This window comes from Phoxinus phoxinus (genome assembly GCF_949152265.1).
Source record: "Phoxinus phoxinus genome assembly, chromosome: 15".
NCBI classification, from domain to species: domain Eukaryota; kingdom Metazoa; phylum Chordata; class Actinopteri; order Cypriniformes; family Leuciscidae; genus Phoxinus; species Phoxinus phoxinus.
In genome coordinates this window covers 28,297,045-28,315,561 of record NC_136890.1, presented here as the reverse complement: position 1 = coordinate 28,315,561, position 18,517 = coordinate 28,297,045, and the positions used below count along the sequence as shown (strand labels likewise).

The window sequence follows — 18,517 nt, the reverse complement described above, 5'->3', positions numbered from 1 at the left end:
TGGGTAGAACATGCCCTCCCATTGTCAGGGACCAAAAATAAACCAGACACTTGTATTTGACCTGACCATGTTTTGCTTAAGTGTTTTTTCTTTAATTGCTAATGCGACCTTTTTACACCACAGACTGAACAAGATTAAGCGTTGCTCGGTAATCGGTTGACCTAAATTGGTATTATCTACTTAAATTTAACAGCTGACAGCAACCTAATTCAACCTAATTAATTTGTGAGACAGTCTAACAGAAGGACGGCCAAAACCAGTGAAACATCAAATGATTTGATAACTCTTAAGTTCTTGTCATACTTTATTACCATTTATACTATTACTATAGCGAATAAACTGTGATAATGTGAAGGTGTCTGAATAAATTTTGGTTTGACTGTATATCATCCTTAAGTTATTGTTTCTTGATTTAAGATTGTTTAGATATTTGTACTTGGTAACAAGACAAAAATACGGAGTAAGGAAATCTTGTTCACACCAGGGTCAAACTCTTAAAGTCAAAGTTTTATTATTTAATTAATGTTTTAAATTGTTGCTGTAAATCGTATAGAAATGTTATCACCACTGTATTTTATCATTTAGATCTGACTACAGATATTGCTGGGTTTTGATTACAACACTCAAATGGGTCTCGGTTCCCTCCAACCCCTTCAGATGCCCAACACGAAGAGACGGCGCCAACTCCCGCGAAGACTTCAGATGACGCAAACTCTGAATCAACATGCACCAATGCTACAATTTTCTCTATGTCATTATCATTTGTTAACAAAAACTTAATAATTACTTCAATGAGCTCATTGTTACTGCCTTAAATTATTGCATTGTTTAAATGAATACATTTTTAGATAACTGTGTGATTTGTATATGAAGACTTCAGATGCAAAAGCCTCTAAGTGCCATCTGAAATTTTCCTCTAGAATGATCATTTTTATCAAGATTGTATGTATATGTTCAGTTTATTCACTTTAATGGCAATGAAAATTACCTATTAATTGTCATTAAAGTGAGATTACTGACCTTACATATACAAGCTTGATAAAAATGCTCATTTTGGAAGGAAATTTCAGATGGCACTTAGAGGCTTTTGCATCTGAAGTCTTCATATGTACATTTATGAAATACATAACATAGACAGTTACCTCTGATAACATCACTCTAAATTGTAATGTGGCCTCATGCAAATTCTGTAAAGCTGCTTTGAAACGATGTGCATTGTGAAAAGCGCCATTAAAGTCACAGTTCCAATAACTGAGGACACTAAAAAGACCTTTCTACTGACTCTGAAAAAAAAAGCCAAAAAGCCAGGAGAAAGAATCCTGTTAACCTGTGTGTGAACATGCCATAGTCCTGTTGCAGGGAAGCAAGAGGACTGCAGATGTGAACAGAGCAATAAACTGCAATGTCCGCAATGCAAGACGCCCAATGCTACGTCTACATTAATCAGGATACATTTGAAAACAACTTTTTCGTTTAAAAACGCTCTCCGTCCACACTAGCGTTTTCAGACGTTTCAGTGTGGATGAGAACTTTTGGAAAACGCCTGTAAACGCTAAATTCACTGTGTACAGCGCATGCGTAAAACCTCACAAAAGCTCACTGAGATGATACAGACGGAAAAATAAATAATGATGTTATCACACAATTCTTCTGGCAGGACCATTTTATTTAGCAAAATATCTCACCATTCACTGATCCGCCCAGGTCGCATTCACACACCATTATACGTTTGGTCTAAAACGCGACTGCTCTCATGTATTGCCGCAGGACAGCAAAACGCAAGTGAATTTTCTGGAATCTTTGAAGGACTGTGATATGAACAGTGTGCAAAGTAACATATTTTACCAACAGTGTGAAAGTGAATAGCACATAACAGGCACAATACCGGTATAAACAGGAATATCTATGGGTACAATATGCGTCACATGACTAAACTTACGTCACACTCTAAAAAATGCTGGGTTGTTTCAACCCAATTTTGGGTCAAATATAGACAAACCCAGCCATTGGGTTACATTTTTAAATTTCATTTTTAACCCAACGTTTGGGTTTGTCCATATTTGACCCCTCATTTTTTAGAGTTCATCGTTTTTAAATACCTCCGTTTTGACAGTCCACACTACAACTAGAAAATGGCGTTTTCAAATTCATCCACTTTGGAGAGCATTTTCAAAAAGGTTCGTTTTCATTAATAAAAACGCGTCTCAGTGTGGACAGAAGGCCAAAACAGAGAGAAAAAGATGCGTTTTCAAACGAAAATGTATTAGTGTGAACAAGGCCTAAGACCGTGCTACAGGGAGACAGGAAGGAAGCGGACTATCCTTGCAGCGCCAAACCACATGTCACCAGAACATGTCCTCCCAGACATGTGCCTTGGTTGAAGAGTGGAGCGGATCTCACAGCAAAAATGGGAAAATATTTCTCAATCTATGAAGATAAGAAGCACTGTGGTACTTAACTGTCTCTGGTGGCCACACCACATACTGACTGCTACTTTTGGTATTGCTACAATTTTCCGTTTCTGTTATATATCTACAAATACACACACACTAATGTTGTGTTTTCATGTTTTATGGAGACTTTCCATAGGCATAATGATTTTTATACTGTAAAAACTGTATATTTTATAACCTTACACTAACCCTACCCATCACAGAAAGCTTTCTGCATTTTTACATTTTCAAAAACATCACAAGGACAAGTTTTTCGGATATTGCAATCTTAGTGGAGACATTTTGTCCTCATAATGTAGAGTTTACCAGAGCACACACAAACCACAATATTATGATTATTTATAAAAAATGATACTACCCACATCAGTACAGACACATACACATGCTTCGACTAAGTTATAAATGCTGTCTGCCTGATAGTTTTTTTTAATGCTATTTGTATTCAGTGTTTATCCTCTGTAGCAGTAAAGCCCTGGAACTACGCAGGGACATGTGTTCTTACAGATAAATTTAATTACATGTGTTCTGACTTCTTTTCAATAAACTCTATCTATAATACAGTACTTTCGCGAGATTCTTTATTTCTATAAATAAACAAGCTGTTAGTCTGTGGGTAAGTGTTCATCCCTGATGCTCAGCCTTGGCACTTATATAACAGGACGTGGTGTACTTGGGCGAAAATTGAGAAGAAAAAATATATTGGCTGCTGAAGATAAAGAAACCGTTTCAAGCATATCAGAGTCATGCAGAAAACAAGCTTTAAGCTCCCTCAAAGTTGGATCATTCAAATTTCATGCCATATTAGAACAATTTGGGTTCTGGAAGACTCGCTGGTATAACATTTAATCACATCAGCTCTACGATGCTGTTTTTGGGGCGAACCGAGAGTGCGGAACTGACAGACTGTTGGTGCAGTTGGTAAAACTTTATCTGAGGGTCATGACAGCTGCTGGTGCCATATGCTGATTTTTGAATATACAACGTTTGAAAACAAGATGATATGATCTGGGCTTTGCCGATGCTTACCATATGCTTGTTGAGCATGTGGTTTAATGCATAATTGTGTATTATATGAATCACCCTATTTAGTAGGGCTCAGCAGTATACAGTATGTCATGTCAAACAGTATATAAATTTGATATATTTGTATGACAGCAGACAGGACCGCTTTATGTGCATTTACACTTCCGAACAACAAAGAAACAAAGAAACACAGAGTGACGCACAAATACAGAGCGAGACAGGTCAACAGAGTTATCATAATTAGTAGTGTTAATAGAAAATTTTACTGGTATGCTGTCACAGATGTGCGTACATGAGCTATTTTACAAGGACTTTGAATGAATTTTGCTGGAATTCTGCTATATAATATTATTTTCACTGTTTCAAGTCTTTAACTTATGTTTCTTGAAGCTGAAGAACCTTTCGTTGGTAAAGAGTGATCCAAAAATAGCTAAATTAAAATAAAGTCATTTTAATAGGTAATTTCCTGCTAACAATAGCAAAATATCATGATATACCATTATTGTCAAAAAGAGAAAAGGTTGGCACACCACAGCTCAAAAATAAATACAGTAAATAATTTATTGCATGTTATCAAATTAGACGTTTTGAACCATATGGCTCTTCATCAAACTCAAAACGTCACATTTGGTGATAACATGCAATAAATTAATTTGTGTATTTTGGAGCTGTGGTGTGCCAATTTTGTTTTTTTTGTGTGTGTGTGTGGTTGAACACCCACATTGAGCTTTTGGCTTGCTGGATGTGTGTACATTTTGTCTCATTTATAACATTAATAATGAGCAATTTATTTGAAGACAAGTGGCTATGAGAAATGCATAATAAAAGCGTTCTAGTCTGAAAGCACCCTAAAATTATCTACATGCTTACATACATGATCTCATGTTGATGTTTGCTATATTTACAGACGGTTCACAGCCTTGAACTGAAACAACGCAGAGATATTTTTCAGCCAAGCCAAGATTGTTTTGTTTTTTTGTCTTAGCGAGCAACCTGCCACGAGTAATTACAATAATAAAACCTCCACGCCGCTTTACCTGTGGGATGCTGTTCCCATAAAACGCCAACTTTAATGCAATGTCATGGGGGCCTGGGTTCACTTATGAGCTGCCTGCTAGTTCTTTATTGGATCGATAGCCCACAACCCCTCCTGTGCCCCAGACGGGCTGCTGCTCGATGCCCTCGGTCCAGGGTAGGGAGCTCTGGGACCTGGCACCCCCGCATTTTGGAGCGCTCTCCGCATGTGGGAGGGGAGATGGGTCTGTAAACAAACCGTCTCCTGCTTCCTTTCTCTCTGTATCTCTCTCTCTCTCTCTCCTCACAGGCAAATAGCAAAGTCATTTAAGGCTTCCTAGAAGGTTTTCTCTGATCTTTTACATGAACCACAAAATGAGCCTTAAATCAGTGGTTCAAAACTGGTTTTGCTTCAGGATCTACATTCACATTGGGCACCAAGTGACGACCCAACACAAAACAAAAATTATGCATCATACGAAAATAAACAAAAATAACCTTAAAAATGGAACATTGAAATGTTTTGATATTACTCTGAACTGCAGAGGCCAAAAAAAGTGTTTTATTCTGAAGAGTAAATTGTACACTGTTGTATAAACGCAGACAACAAGTTTGAGTTACCAGACTAGCTACTAAACCTGTTTATTAATGTAATATTGTTTGCATTTTCTTTTACCATGGCTACCTTCTACCAAACGACAGATGCCTTTGATTGGTATCAACAAATCATATGGCAAGCATTTAAATATTTTATACGCCTGTTTATTTTGCTATCCTAACCTTGCACAATTATTATTATTTTACTTAAATTTAGGGATGCGCCTATATTACATTTATGTCTGATACCGATAAGGTGATCATTATTTTAATGTTATGGACAATAACCAATAAATGGCTGATACTCATTCTATACTATTTTACCTAAATAAAATAAACAATAAAAACTTAAATCAATCATTGTAAATGCAATAAGTGAATTTAGGTATCACAATGCACAGTATAAAAAAATGGATATTCATTTTAATATTTGCTTAAGAATTAATTTAACAGTGTTATTAAAAAGATTAACTTTGAATGTTGGATGACAGCAAAAGTAATATACATGCAAAAATAGGGCAAATGAGCATGCACAATTAAATATTAGATTTTGGCAGATGATAAATAGTATAATTTGAATATCGCCTGATACCGATATATCATGCATCTCAGTAGCATTTTTTGTTTGTTGTTTTCCGCATTGTTCCTTCCCTGCTGTCCTGCTACAAAAGTATAGACATGCAATGCATTTTTAGGTCTTGACCCACCAGTTGAGATGCGCTGCCTCAAATAAGATTTAAAAGTTCTAAAAGAATCATCCAGCTGTTTCACTGTGGCGAGCAGGCCAATAGTTTCTGAGGTCGGGACAGCAAAGTCAAGTCACTGTTGACAAATTTGGTTATAAAATCCAAATCATGCTGGACCGTTCTCTCAACAGACAGCTGAGTAAGCTACTCTGGCATCAAAATCCATTTTTACCCTCAAGCCTAGGAGACTATTCTTTAAACTGACAGGCTACTTCTTCACAGCATAATAGCCAAAGCTGTCCTTCATAATATATTCATCTGATTTAATGGGAAAATGCACATCCGACTGTTTGAAGACAGAGAAAGAAAATAGTATGCAGACCAGGAGGAAAGAGATTTAAAACTCTTTCTGAATGCAGATGTAAGAATTGAGAAATGCCGGGCAGTCTGGTTGAGGAACGACCACTCCCGAGAAGACAAAGAACCTTCGTGGAAATTAACATTTGACTCTCTCTCTTGAGAAACTAGCATCCCCGAGTCAATCACCTCCCCCATGTTGTCTCTCTCACGCTGAGATCACCAGATATTCACCCAAAAATCTATATGGTTTAGTGTGAATATCATACAGTATTATACATGTTTGGTATTATTTGAAATGTCTCAGTGCGACTGGTACAAATGTCTCATTCCCAAAGAAGTAAACCAAAAGGTAATAAAGTTCTTAAGAGTTTAGAAATAACTTGCACATAGAGGAGGGGTGGATCCTCCAGGCAAATGGCATTCTGCTCCCAAAATGGTGTAAACTCTGAGTGCAAATTCCCATTGTTATCAAATGTTTCCATGTGAAAGAAGTTTCTGTCTATATAAAGAAATGCAACAAGAGGCTCAGGGCGATTTGTAACTCAAATTAGCCTGTGATGCAGAGTGTATGAAAAACACTTCACATCATGTATCTTATAATGTCAGGTTCGCATCTTCTCTCTTTATTCCAGAGCATTTGATGTTTTGTATTTATTATCTTTGAACTGATTATGAAATACTGTGTCACATCACCTTTCCTTTTCATTACACTTTTTAAATGTTTGGGAATTGAGGATACTGACTGTTGAAGTTTTGCGAGTGGAATTTTTGCCCGATCTCGCCTAATAAAAGACATCTGCTCAACAGTCTGTGGTCGTCGTTGTCTGATTCTCCTTTTCATGACGGGCCATACATTTTCAATGAGAGACTGCAGGCAGGCACATCGACGGTGTAGAGTGTCTAGAAACCACTCTGTTTTAACACATGCGGAATGAGGCCTGGCATTGTCTTGCTTCCCAGGAAAGATGTCATCTTGATGCCATTAAATGTCTCTGTACAATCCCAATACGCTTCCACGTCAATGGTACCTTCACACAGATGAAAGTCACCCATGCCGTTTGCACGGATGCACCCCTATACCATGACAGATGTTTGCTTTTGCACCTGTCGCTGGATGCTCCTTTTCGTCTTCTCAATTCTAAGTCAGTTTTTCCCAAAAAGAAGCTGAAACATGGACTCATCTGAGCACAGCACATATTTCCACTGTCTTATGGATCATCTGAGATGAGCTTTTACTTTCAGAACCCGACTGTTGCTCTCTATTGTGAGTCATCATGATGACTTGTGCCTATGTAGAAATGCTAAAGGTCCCATATTGTCAAAACTAAACTAAAACTAGCTTTTTTCATTATAGCAGAGGTCTAGTGGCTATGAAACTACCATATAAGTTTCAAAGTTGATCCACAGACAAATGCACACAGCCTGCATAAAGAAGCTGTGCCTTTCCACGAGCCGTTGTGACTGCTGTATAAATGTGATTTCAGAACTACTCAGACACCGCCTTCAGTCACCACCCTTCAGTCACTCAGAAAACAACAGGCCAGTCAGAAGAGAGTCTCATGAATATTAAGTAGACAGGCCAAAATCGACCGGTTCTTGGCAGAGCTCCTGAGAAAGGAGCTGTAAAAAATATATTAAGATGTGTTTTGGTACTTAAACCGCAAATATATATTCTTAAGGACATCAAAACCTAAAATAAAACTTCAGAAAGGTGTACAATATGGGACCAATATACGAGGCTTCATTTCATTTAAAGGTAGCATACAAGGCAACAAGGCAGCTCATTAGGTTTGTAGAGCTTTTGTGATTCCAGGCCATGTGTGCTATTGTCTGTAGGTTAAAAGTTTCAGGCTAATATACAGTATAATTGAACCGTAATGATCTGTAGCATCCGAAAGATCACAGTGGCCATTTGCCAATTGATTAAGAAGTGCCATGCGGAGTCAGAATCAGCCATGTCTGACAAATCAGAAGTCATTTGCATGAAGGGCATTCTCAGAAAGAGAGAAAGAAAGAGAGAGAGAGAGAGAGAGAGAGAGAGAAAGAGAGAGAGAGAAAGAAAGAGAGAGAGAGAGAGAGAGAGAGAGAGAGAGAGAGAGAGAGAGAGAGAGAGAGAGAGAGAGAGAGAGAGAGAGAGAGAGAGAGAGAGAGAGAGAGAGAGAAGAGAAGAGAGAGAGAGAGAGAGAGAGAGAGAGAGAGAGAGAGACTCTCTCACCTGCTCGCTCTCGGAGGCTGCCCTTTTTCATATCGGGCTAATTAGTTAATTCTGCGGATAATTGAATCCCAACCCTCCTTAAGCCAGAAGCAGCCAAGGAGGTTCTTTCGAGACATTTTGAGGACTCCTTTATTGGAGGAGACCTTTCTATCTGAAATTCACTAAGAACGATCTGAGGCTTCTGATACCGTCGTTTATTTGCACATATTGTCTGCATTTTTTTTTTTCCAATTTGCTTAAGGAATTATCTACAAAACATTTCTAGTCCAGGCACTGCAGTCCCACATTTCATTAAAATGCTAATGTAATATTATAATTCTATATACACTACCGTTCAAAAGTTTGGGGTCACTATGTTTTGCATTATTATTATTTCTTTTATTCTGCGAGGATGCATTAAATCGATCAGAGGTGACAGTAAAGACTTTCACATTACAATTATTATATTTTTGGAATAAATGCTTCTTGAGCACTAAATCAGCATATTATAATTTCTGAAGGATCATGTGACCCTGAAGACTGATGCTGAAAATTCAGTTTTGCCATCAAATGAATACATTTCATTTTAAAACATATTCAAATAGAAAACAATAATTTTTTCAACTAAATTGTTTTTATTATTTTTTACTGTATTTTCATCAAATAAATGCAGCCTTGTTGAGCATTGCAGAGTACAAAATCATAAAAAAATATCTTACCAATCCCAAACTTTTCAATGGTGGTAAAATACATATTTATGCAAAATCATTTCACATCAGGCAAAAGTAGGATATTGTGTTTTTGACCGCTGAAATTCAAACAACGTGCAATTGTTTAGTGAATTCGCGCTTGAGTATTTTGTAGCATTATGTGGAAATAATTGTGCTGTCTAGACAGTACAGATAGCTAAAGCATCCAATTGTGAGTGACTTTCCCTTTTATTTCTAACCATTCAAACCTAATATTCTGGGAAATGCATAAATGTAATGTTATAAAATAGCATGCATCCATGGACGGCTAAATAAGATCTCGAGTTGAGACATCTGACCATGGCCCTGTGGCATTATGGAAAGGAAAATATCTATATAATCTCTTATCTTCCATTTTTGAAAAACATAAATTCACAGACAACTCTACAACTGTCCAGTTATGCCAAGGCTCTTATATTTATAGCTCTGAGAAGGGAAATCCTTGCTAAATCCCCACCATCTCCTTCCCTTATTTGCTTTTCTTCTGCTTGGATTGTGCAAGTAATTTAATTGTTTTTTGCCCACTAATGGTATGAACAGTACAGCTATTTTCATGTGTATGTTCTCCAGCCTCACATCTATTGACTAATTGTCCCCAGTGTGCGTTTTGCTTTAATTTACTGAATCGTTTCAACCCCACCGCCATTACAAATCAGTCAAAATCAAATCAATAGATATACGTGTGGCAGTTTAGATTTAACAGCTATGTTGAATCAAACAATGTGCTAAAGAAGGCTATAATGAAACCACATTTCTTGAAACTATCCTTAGACCAGATAAAATGAGTGTTAATTCATTATTCTTCTTCTCTAATTAATTCACAACAAGCACAATGCTTTCTCATTCTCTAATCAGCAGCTCATAATTGATCGCTTAGAGCTTTTACAAGGTGCCTTCAACAACAAAGAATCTGTGCCAATCCAAAAACATTTGGTTGAGAAAAGCATGCCTTGTTTCAAAATAAGTAATATGATGATGTAATCAAATTCAAACTATGGAGAATATGGTATCTATTATTCCAAAACTCATAACTCTATTTGGAAGTGTTTAATACGGTGGCCGAGAGAGCTCAATGCTCAGAGCTCAATAGTTTTAATAGTTTGCAGCATCTCTGGGTTTTCATCCACATATTTTTATGCAAATTTTTGGATATCACATAAAAATACAAATAAATGTTATATCACTATATATCTAAATCATAATGCTTGATAAGACTTTGTAATAAGGTTTTATTAGTTAACATGAACTATCAATGAACATTAAATTATACAGCATTTATTAGTCGTAGTAAATGGTAACTTTAACATTACTAATACAGTATTAAAATCCAAAGTTGTATTTGATTAACATTTGTTAATGCACTGCGAACTTACATAAACAATTCGGTTTTTTTTACAATAATTTAACAAATATTAAATTAATTATGACATGGATTTTTCATATTTTAATATAATGTTTTTTATTTTCAAACTTCATTCTGACCTTCTGTCTAAAACAATCCAGGGGCGGCTCCTTTATGGTGTCAGTAAATGGCCACTGTTATGATTGGCTAACGTCATTGCATAAGAAACGATATCAGCGGCCACTCATTATTGCAAGCGTTTTGAAAACATTATCCATATAAAACCATAATTTAAAGACAAAGCATTATGAAATTATTTACTTCCAGTTTGTGATGCAGCTGCTATCAGATCAGTTGCTGCTTCATCTTTCAACAAACGTTACTTTGCGAACTCTCTATTACACTGCGCCTATAGTTTACAAAACAAAATGAACAAACATAACCCTCTGAAGCGATAAGGGACGCCATTAAAATAAACTCGAACAAACTTGTTTTCGACACTGAGATCATTCTGAAGTCACGCTGTACACGTTCTTAACATTCTTTTACTCTTACATTTATCATGTTGTCATTATACAGTATGTCAGAAACTGAATGTGCATCTGTATACTGTATCCAGTGTAGACAGACTCAGTGATTATAATGGGTACTAATTGCTTTTGATGTGACGCAACGCGTCTTTCTCTGGAGTCATATGCAAATGCATTTGCCCATGTGACGTCACAGATCCCGCAATATCAAAACAAACCAATGAAACTAATGAAACTTGCAGGATGTTTTATTGATACAACGACCTCTAATATGTAAATAAAAAACCTTTAACAAATGCTTTTAAAAAAACATATTGATCACTGTTAGTTTATTTTAGCTAATGTATTAACTAATGTTAACAAATGAACCCTTATTGTAAAGTTTTAGTTTTTCAAATTGATTATTTTATTTTAAAAAGAGGGAGAGAGATACAGTGGCTTAAGTTCCCATTATGACTATTAATCACCAAATTTTCTTTGGAAGAAGCGATTTTGTTCTCTTAGTGATTTCTAAGCCTGTGAGATGCAAACACTGGTTTATTCACAAATAATTTTTGTTATATTCCGATTTGTCACATTAAACAAATCAGCAACTTAGTTGAGTAAATAGCTACCGACGACCTGCAATTTGTGATCTTTCCAGATAAATGGGTAATTACACTAAATACAGTAAATTAACTGAATTTTATTTAAATTAAGTATAGTCATTTAATTGTGCCATTATATGATGGAATGACACTTAGCCCATGCGAATAATTCATAAACACTAAATTATATCAAGCTGCAAATAAACTCTCAAGGGAGATTTTGCAAACACTAGCAGTAGCCAGTCATTTCAGTTCCTCTGGCTGTGCATTCAAATTACCAAGATAATAATAGTGAGTCATTGTGTCCTAAAGATTCAAAGGCACGATCCTAAAGCTTATCATTCCTCCCTTTGCTCTGCTATGGTTCAAAAGGCAAATCTTTATTCTTTCTTTCTGTACCATGAAACGGCTGCATTGTCAATGCAAATCTGACAGATGGAAAAAGAGCCATGCTGTGATGTCTTTGATTCACGGCTGACTCGGATTCAGCAACAAAGACAGGCATGAATGTGTAGATAGAAGCAGCAGCCACATTCACAGTGTTTCCTTAAACCATGTCCTTGGAGCAACTGACGCAGGAGCTTGGTCACCTGACACATGTTTGTTAATGGGTGCTGTAGACCCTATTTACTGTATGGACAAATGTCTTTTGCATTTTGTTACTCTCTTTTCAGTAACTGCAGAAGATTTCTCTCTGAATCCCCTTTCTATCTACCAGTTGTGAAAAACTGCAAAGATTGTTATATAACTTACATTTAGTTATCCTCCGCTCTAGTCAGTGCCAGACGTGATCACAGGCGACACATGGCAGCAATGTTCGGCACGGAGCGCTGACCCTGCACACAGCTGTCACACACATTTCTCTCATCTGAACACTGTGAAATCACAAAATAAGATGCAAAAAAAGATGCAAAATTTTTTTCCCCAGCAATGATACATTAAATTAAGCAAAGGTGACAGGAGCTGGGTTTCCATCCAAACGTGAAGCGAATCTTTTCAAAGTTCACAAAAAACAAACAAATTCGAATTAGGTGTGTGTCGCACTCACACACCGTTTTGGCCTTTGTTTTCAGTTTGCAAGGTTTCCCTGTTGTTGTCATGGTTATTAACTGATTTGCCATTTGGTTCAGCTGTGTTAATTTTATTACCACCAGTAAGTTCTCAGTTTCTGTTCAATTTGTCCTGCCTTGTTAATGCTATGTAGATGTTTTCTGTGTTCCTGTTGCCTGAGACTTCCTTCGTCATCTTCGTGTTCGAGTTCGCTACATACAGTGACAGTGTTTTTCCATCAAGTTATTCCAAGTGGTACTCACTGCAGAGTCAAATGACGACCAGCTCCTCCTCGCTGGAGCTCTAAGGGGGTGGAGGGATGGAGTTGTGATTAGGGTTTGGGAAGGAAAGGGTGTGGTTGGATATTGTAGCTCCACCCATAATGCCCAGATTACATTTGCTCCTCCTTGCTGGAGCTCTAGAGAGGAGGAGCTACACGTAAGCCCCACCCATTTGCTCTGCAGTGAGCAGCTTCTCAGTTATGCAAGCGGATGATTGTGGTATTAGTAACCTAGTAACCAACAGTAAATAAAACACCATCAGGATTTTGTCCCTTAATTGACCGTTCGCAAAGACCCGCCCCCTTTAGTTACTGTCGCTATGCCCGACAAGCTACACCGCTCTCACGCCACACCATGTTCTCACGCTGTGAAAAATTCATCGCGGAGCAGAGAGGACACTGACAACTCGCTGAAAGAAAGGACAGACCAGGTTACTTTTCGGTTACTTTTGATATTAAACGTATTAAACAAAGTCTCACCTTTCAAATTTGGTCTTTTTAGAAAAAGAAATTTAAACAATAAATACCGTTTTGTGGCTCTTTAATGTGTCTGACAGATCGCTGTAGAGCATCAGTTAAAGCTGCTCGTGAACCGATCATCTCTTTCTTCTAGTTTATTTATAGCATCAAATAAACATGAATGAACATAAGAAGGAATGTTGTTTTAACCATGGAAAGACGTCAGTACACACCGTTTTTCAAGTTCAAATCCTCCCATGTTAATCTACTAACTCTCCTGACTGCTTTTTCCGACAAAATGGCGGATGGCGAAGTATGATTGGTCAGATCACCTGTCAATCAAGCTCCCTGCGAAGGGTCAATTCCCATCACTCGTGATGCGATACTTCAAAATGCGCATAAAAGCAGGGTGATGGAAACATAGCTAGTAAAGACATTTATAATGTTACAGCATCCACATTATTTAGTCTTTCAAATCTGCACTTTGATCGCCATTTGTGGCTATATTTTGAACCGCAGGCTGTTCAGAAAAGGAAATGGTATTTTTGTTCCGGTTTGTGGCAACAAAACTATCCAGAGCTTTCTAGCACATAAGTAACTGTACACTTTTCTTTGTTTTCAAAAGTCGTTGAAATAACCAGTACTTGTTATATTCCACTAATTCTGTCTATGTTGTTACTACAGCCTTTCACAAAGACCTCAGTAATATGGTTTAAATGAGCTGCCACTGTGTTGCAAGCCAGTCTGTTATTATGTTAACATCGATTTCAGATACGGTATACCCACCCCTAAATGTCACATAAAAAATTGTGTAATTTTACATGCCAGTTGCACAACCTCTTCATATCTAAATGGGAGGTTCTTGGCCACAATAAGCATCAAGTTGCTAATCAAAAGTCTTACTCTGATTGCAGGTAAAGAGGCAGCTTCCACTCCGGTCATTCAAACTATTTAGGAGGAGGATTCCAGCTGCCATCAGCAGCTGGCTCAGTGGGAAAGCATCCTTTTCCATAACACAGCTCTGTAATGAGCTTTTCAACTGTATTCCACATCGTAGTCAAGTAAAATAAAACTGCGTTGTTATTCACAAGGTTGCAGAGCATGGCAGAGAAACAATCTGTGTGGAAAATGACAAAAACATTTCAAAATGACATCAAATTGGATGTGGGTTGAAATGAAAAATTAACTGTGAATATTTTTTGCCCCAAAATGACTGAATGTTTGGGTGTAAAAAAAACTACATGAGAGGGGATCTTTTCAAGCTTTGATCTACAAAGGGAATTGTTGTGAACTATAGGCAACTAGTTCTCTTTATTTAGCCAAAAACCTTTGTCATAAGGCCGTTCAATGAGAGGTTTTTTTACATTTAAAAATTAGCACACTGCCACTTCTGCTCCCAAAGATTTATTAAAATAAACAACACTTCGACCCAAAGGGTCTTCCTCAGCCAAGCAACAATAATGGAAAGGTACAATTATATCAGTGTGAACCATCACACCTGACCTCATTAGTGAACTAATTATTACCTAATCATCCAGAGCGACCTGATCAAACACAAATGTAATCACTAAAGCATTTAAAAAAAAAAAACATTTAAAAACAGAAAAACAAATTACAGACCAATAACCAACATTTAAAAAAAACAAAGACTTTTTTTTTTTACAAAGAATGTTCACAAGAAAAGTTTCAAATCAAACTCCATATGCAAACCTTTTGAAGAAAGAGTATTAAGTATATGTATATAAAAGGCTGAGGAAAAGGCAAAGGGAAGCCTTTTCTATACTTAATACCCTATCTCCAAAAGGTTTGAATTCTGATATAAGTTGTACCTTACTATGAGTGTTGCTTGCCTGACGAAGACCCTTTGGGTCGAAACATTATTTATTTTAATAAATCTTTGGGAGCAGAAGTGGCAGTGCGCCGATTCATGTATATTTTTAATTTGATGATGCTTCATTTGATCGAGTACCTGCCAAAAGTTCTTTGGATGTGCGCACAATTTCTTTGAGTTTTTTTAAATGTTCACATTTACAAAACAATTATTTTCCTGTAAAGCCCAAATTCAGAGAATCCCTGCATTAAGTTGATTTTGAGAACCAGATCAGTGAATAAAACATTAATTTATTGCATGTGGAATTTAAGGTGGAAGTTGTCCAAGTCATACGAGTTCACAATGACATAAGGATGAGATAATGATAACAGAATTTTTATTTTGGGGTTTTATTAACAGGTTCGTTTCAATATTAATACCACCAGTGATGATTTGGATGTACTTTTCTATCCATCATTATCTAGTTGTGGTTTTTCACACTATTAAATATGGCATCCTATAAATACTTCATCATCATACTTTATAAACTGGTTTAGACCAAAATTGTGTATAATAATGATCTATTTACACTGAAGTGACACTAGTGGAGGTGATGGAAAAACACATATATTAACAGACGCTTCTAGTGATTGCTTAAGCAGGACAACTCGAAAATATATATTTAAATATCACACTGCATTCATAATAAATTGTTTGTGTAAAGGCAGCAATTCCAGCTTTTAATAAATAAATAAATAATACAAGCGTCTTATCATGGCACTCAGCATAGCATTTACATCCCATGGGTCAAAGGTCGCCTCCATTGAAAATACCAATGAGCACTCAGCAGTCCCTCATCTGGCAGTTCTGTGTCGGTACCAAAAGACTCTTGTAGCCTTGGCCAGTTTATGTTCTCTGCTTATGAATTCAGTGCATTTATAAATGTAGCGAGGTCACAGGGGCAAGAATGGGCCAGCTTGCTAAGGACATCAAACATCCTTCAGTGTCTTTCTCTCTCTGTGTCTCTGAGAGGTCCATGCATTTATTAAACAGCCATCAGATATGCTGTGCAATCAGGCATCAGTTTGTATTGAAGTGACTGGGAATTTAAATGAAGAGGCGGGTCATCTGTTAAACTGACAAAGGGATAGTTCACCAAAAAAATATGGATTTCTGTCATTATTTACCAACCTAATATCTATTTACCAAACTAATATCATTCAAAACCTGTTACTTTTCTGTGAAACACAAAAAAAGTTATTTATAGTAAAATATCTAAGCTGCTCCCTCTTTTCCATACAATGAAAATGAATGCTTTTTTACATTTTCAACTCTCTTTGGTGTGTAATGTTGCTGTTTGAACATGAAAAAGGTCTGCAAAGTCACTAAGCACAAAGTCACTGCAAAAGGAGTTGTTCTCTATATCAGTGCGCACTGTTTCTGAACTCCCTGAAACGCCTTGATTGTAGTCTTGAGTTTTCTTCTGGGAACGAACATGTCACAATATTCCTCATTTAAGTCATTCTCACCAAGGAATACAAAAAAAAGGGGGCAACGGCCTGATTTAGTTGCGTTAGAAGTTTTTTAAACTCACGGTTATGATAAGGGGTGTGACATTTCTGAAACATGCTGGAAGTGGTTGACCAATCACAACACACTGATCCAGCTGACCAATCAGAGCACATTGCGCTTTTTGAAAGGAGGGGCTTCATAAAGAAAGAAACTTAACAGTGTTACTGACAGACTGGGAAGAGAGGTGCTGCAACAATGTTCAAAATATGTGACAAAACTAAAATTATTATGGCTTTATCATATGATTTTATTCAGTCTGATTTCAACTCGTTAGATAATCATCACCAACATCATAAACCATGTTTAAGAATCTGTGACGAACTACACTACAAATAATAATGAAGATTTACCAATCAGAAGTCGATAAAAAAGTCAGAAAATGCTAAGCAGCAACCACGGCCATTAAACATTGTGAATCAAAATTTAACTTCTATTGTATCTGAATATTTTACATTAAAGGTGCAGTATGTAGATTTTAGCGGCCTCTAGAGGTGATGTTTCAGATTGCAACCAATTAGTTTACAAGCGCGTGCTCGAGTACCGGCCAGACTGAGACGCAACACACCGGAGAAAGCATCACACAACATGCTGAAAACTCAGGTAAACTCCCACTGCAACGTTAATAGGCTACTTTTATCAGCTTAAAGTTGAACTAATGCTCCATGCTCGTACCATGATACAGTTACATTGACTGCATTTAGCCGAGTCTGTGTTGTGCTGGGAGCAGGTCGTTTCTTCGTGTTATTATCAGACATGTCATAAGTTGCAAGTCATAAGTTTCAGTGTCGTCGCTGTTGAGTGCAAAGTCAGTAGACGAGACGAGAGGCTCGAGAGCGCGCATGCAGGTGACATCACTGGATTTCGCGGTAAATCCGACCCGGCACCTTCACATAAAAATAAGAATACTTGCTTTCAGAGGTAATAGCAAAACCCGCAAAGTGGATCATTTTTATGTGAGATTACAACTCCTTCACACACAGGCAATTAAAAAGGGATTTGTTTTAGTATAAAATCTACATACAGCACCTTTAAGTATTGGTTGTCATAATCATATGTTCAATGAAAACTATAATAAATTACAACGATTAATTTGCAGTACTTTATGGGATGAGTTCAGAAACTTTTTTTTTACTATATTACTATATTTACAATATTCAGTATTGTTCAGTATTGTTCAATATTCAGTATTCTGTATTTAACTACTAAATACAAAATCAGTATTGTTGTTCTCACAACAATAAACTTACAAAATAAATAATAAAAATATAAAATGTATACATAATTATAAAGTATAATTATTGATATCAGAACAAAAAAAACATAACAGATTCAACAATAACAGACACTTTTTTAGGAGTGACCTTCGGTATATTCAAATGTTGCATTAACAGCGACTTTTAAAAAGCCTTTTTAATACGACTTTATAACCATACTGAAAGTACTGCACTCCTCAGCAAGTAATAATGTCAGCTGTGACTTAGTTACAGATAATGAGTGTCATTAAGATTTTTTTTCTCTTCTCAAAAACATACTATGACCCTTTGATAGTACTCGTATAAGTTGGAATCAACTCAGGAGAAAGCCATTCTGAGTCAACTCAAAAACGCCTGTCAGAGCTGACTGGATGCGTTGCCTCAACAGACAGTGAGAACTAGCGTGGAATAAAAAGCAAGTTCATCCTCGAAAGCCAGAGGCTACAATTACGCGCTGGGAGAACCCCTCTCAAAAAGCCCCAAAGGACAGCAAGCGGATGTCATGTAGAACTCAGAGTCTTGTGGAGATGAAACGGGCCAAATGCCTAGTCAGTAATT

General features: G+C 36.8%; 1 protein-coding gene across 7 annotated transcripts in view; it reads right to left on the bottom strand.

The window, feature by feature from the left end:
- fibcd1a (fibrinogen C domain containing 1a) overlaps nt 1–14,433 on the bottom strand; it is a 153,104-nt gene extending 138,671 nt beyond the window's left edge. For 3 of the 7 annotated variants that reach the window (XM_079636973.1, XM_079636972.1, XM_079636974.1), the window contains exons 1-2: nt 14,228–14,431; nt 12,289–12,410 (exon numbers count right to left, since the gene is read on the bottom strand). The gene's annotated coding sequence lies outside the window, so the exon portion shown is untranslated. Of the gene's footprint in view, nt 1–12,288; nt 12,411–14,227 lie in introns of all 7 variants that reach the window. The other 4 variants (XM_079636975.1, XM_079636970.1, XM_079636979.1 and 1 more) reach the window with 3 other exon arrangements.
- Between the last annotated feature and the right edge of the window lie 4,084 nt (nt 14,434–18,517).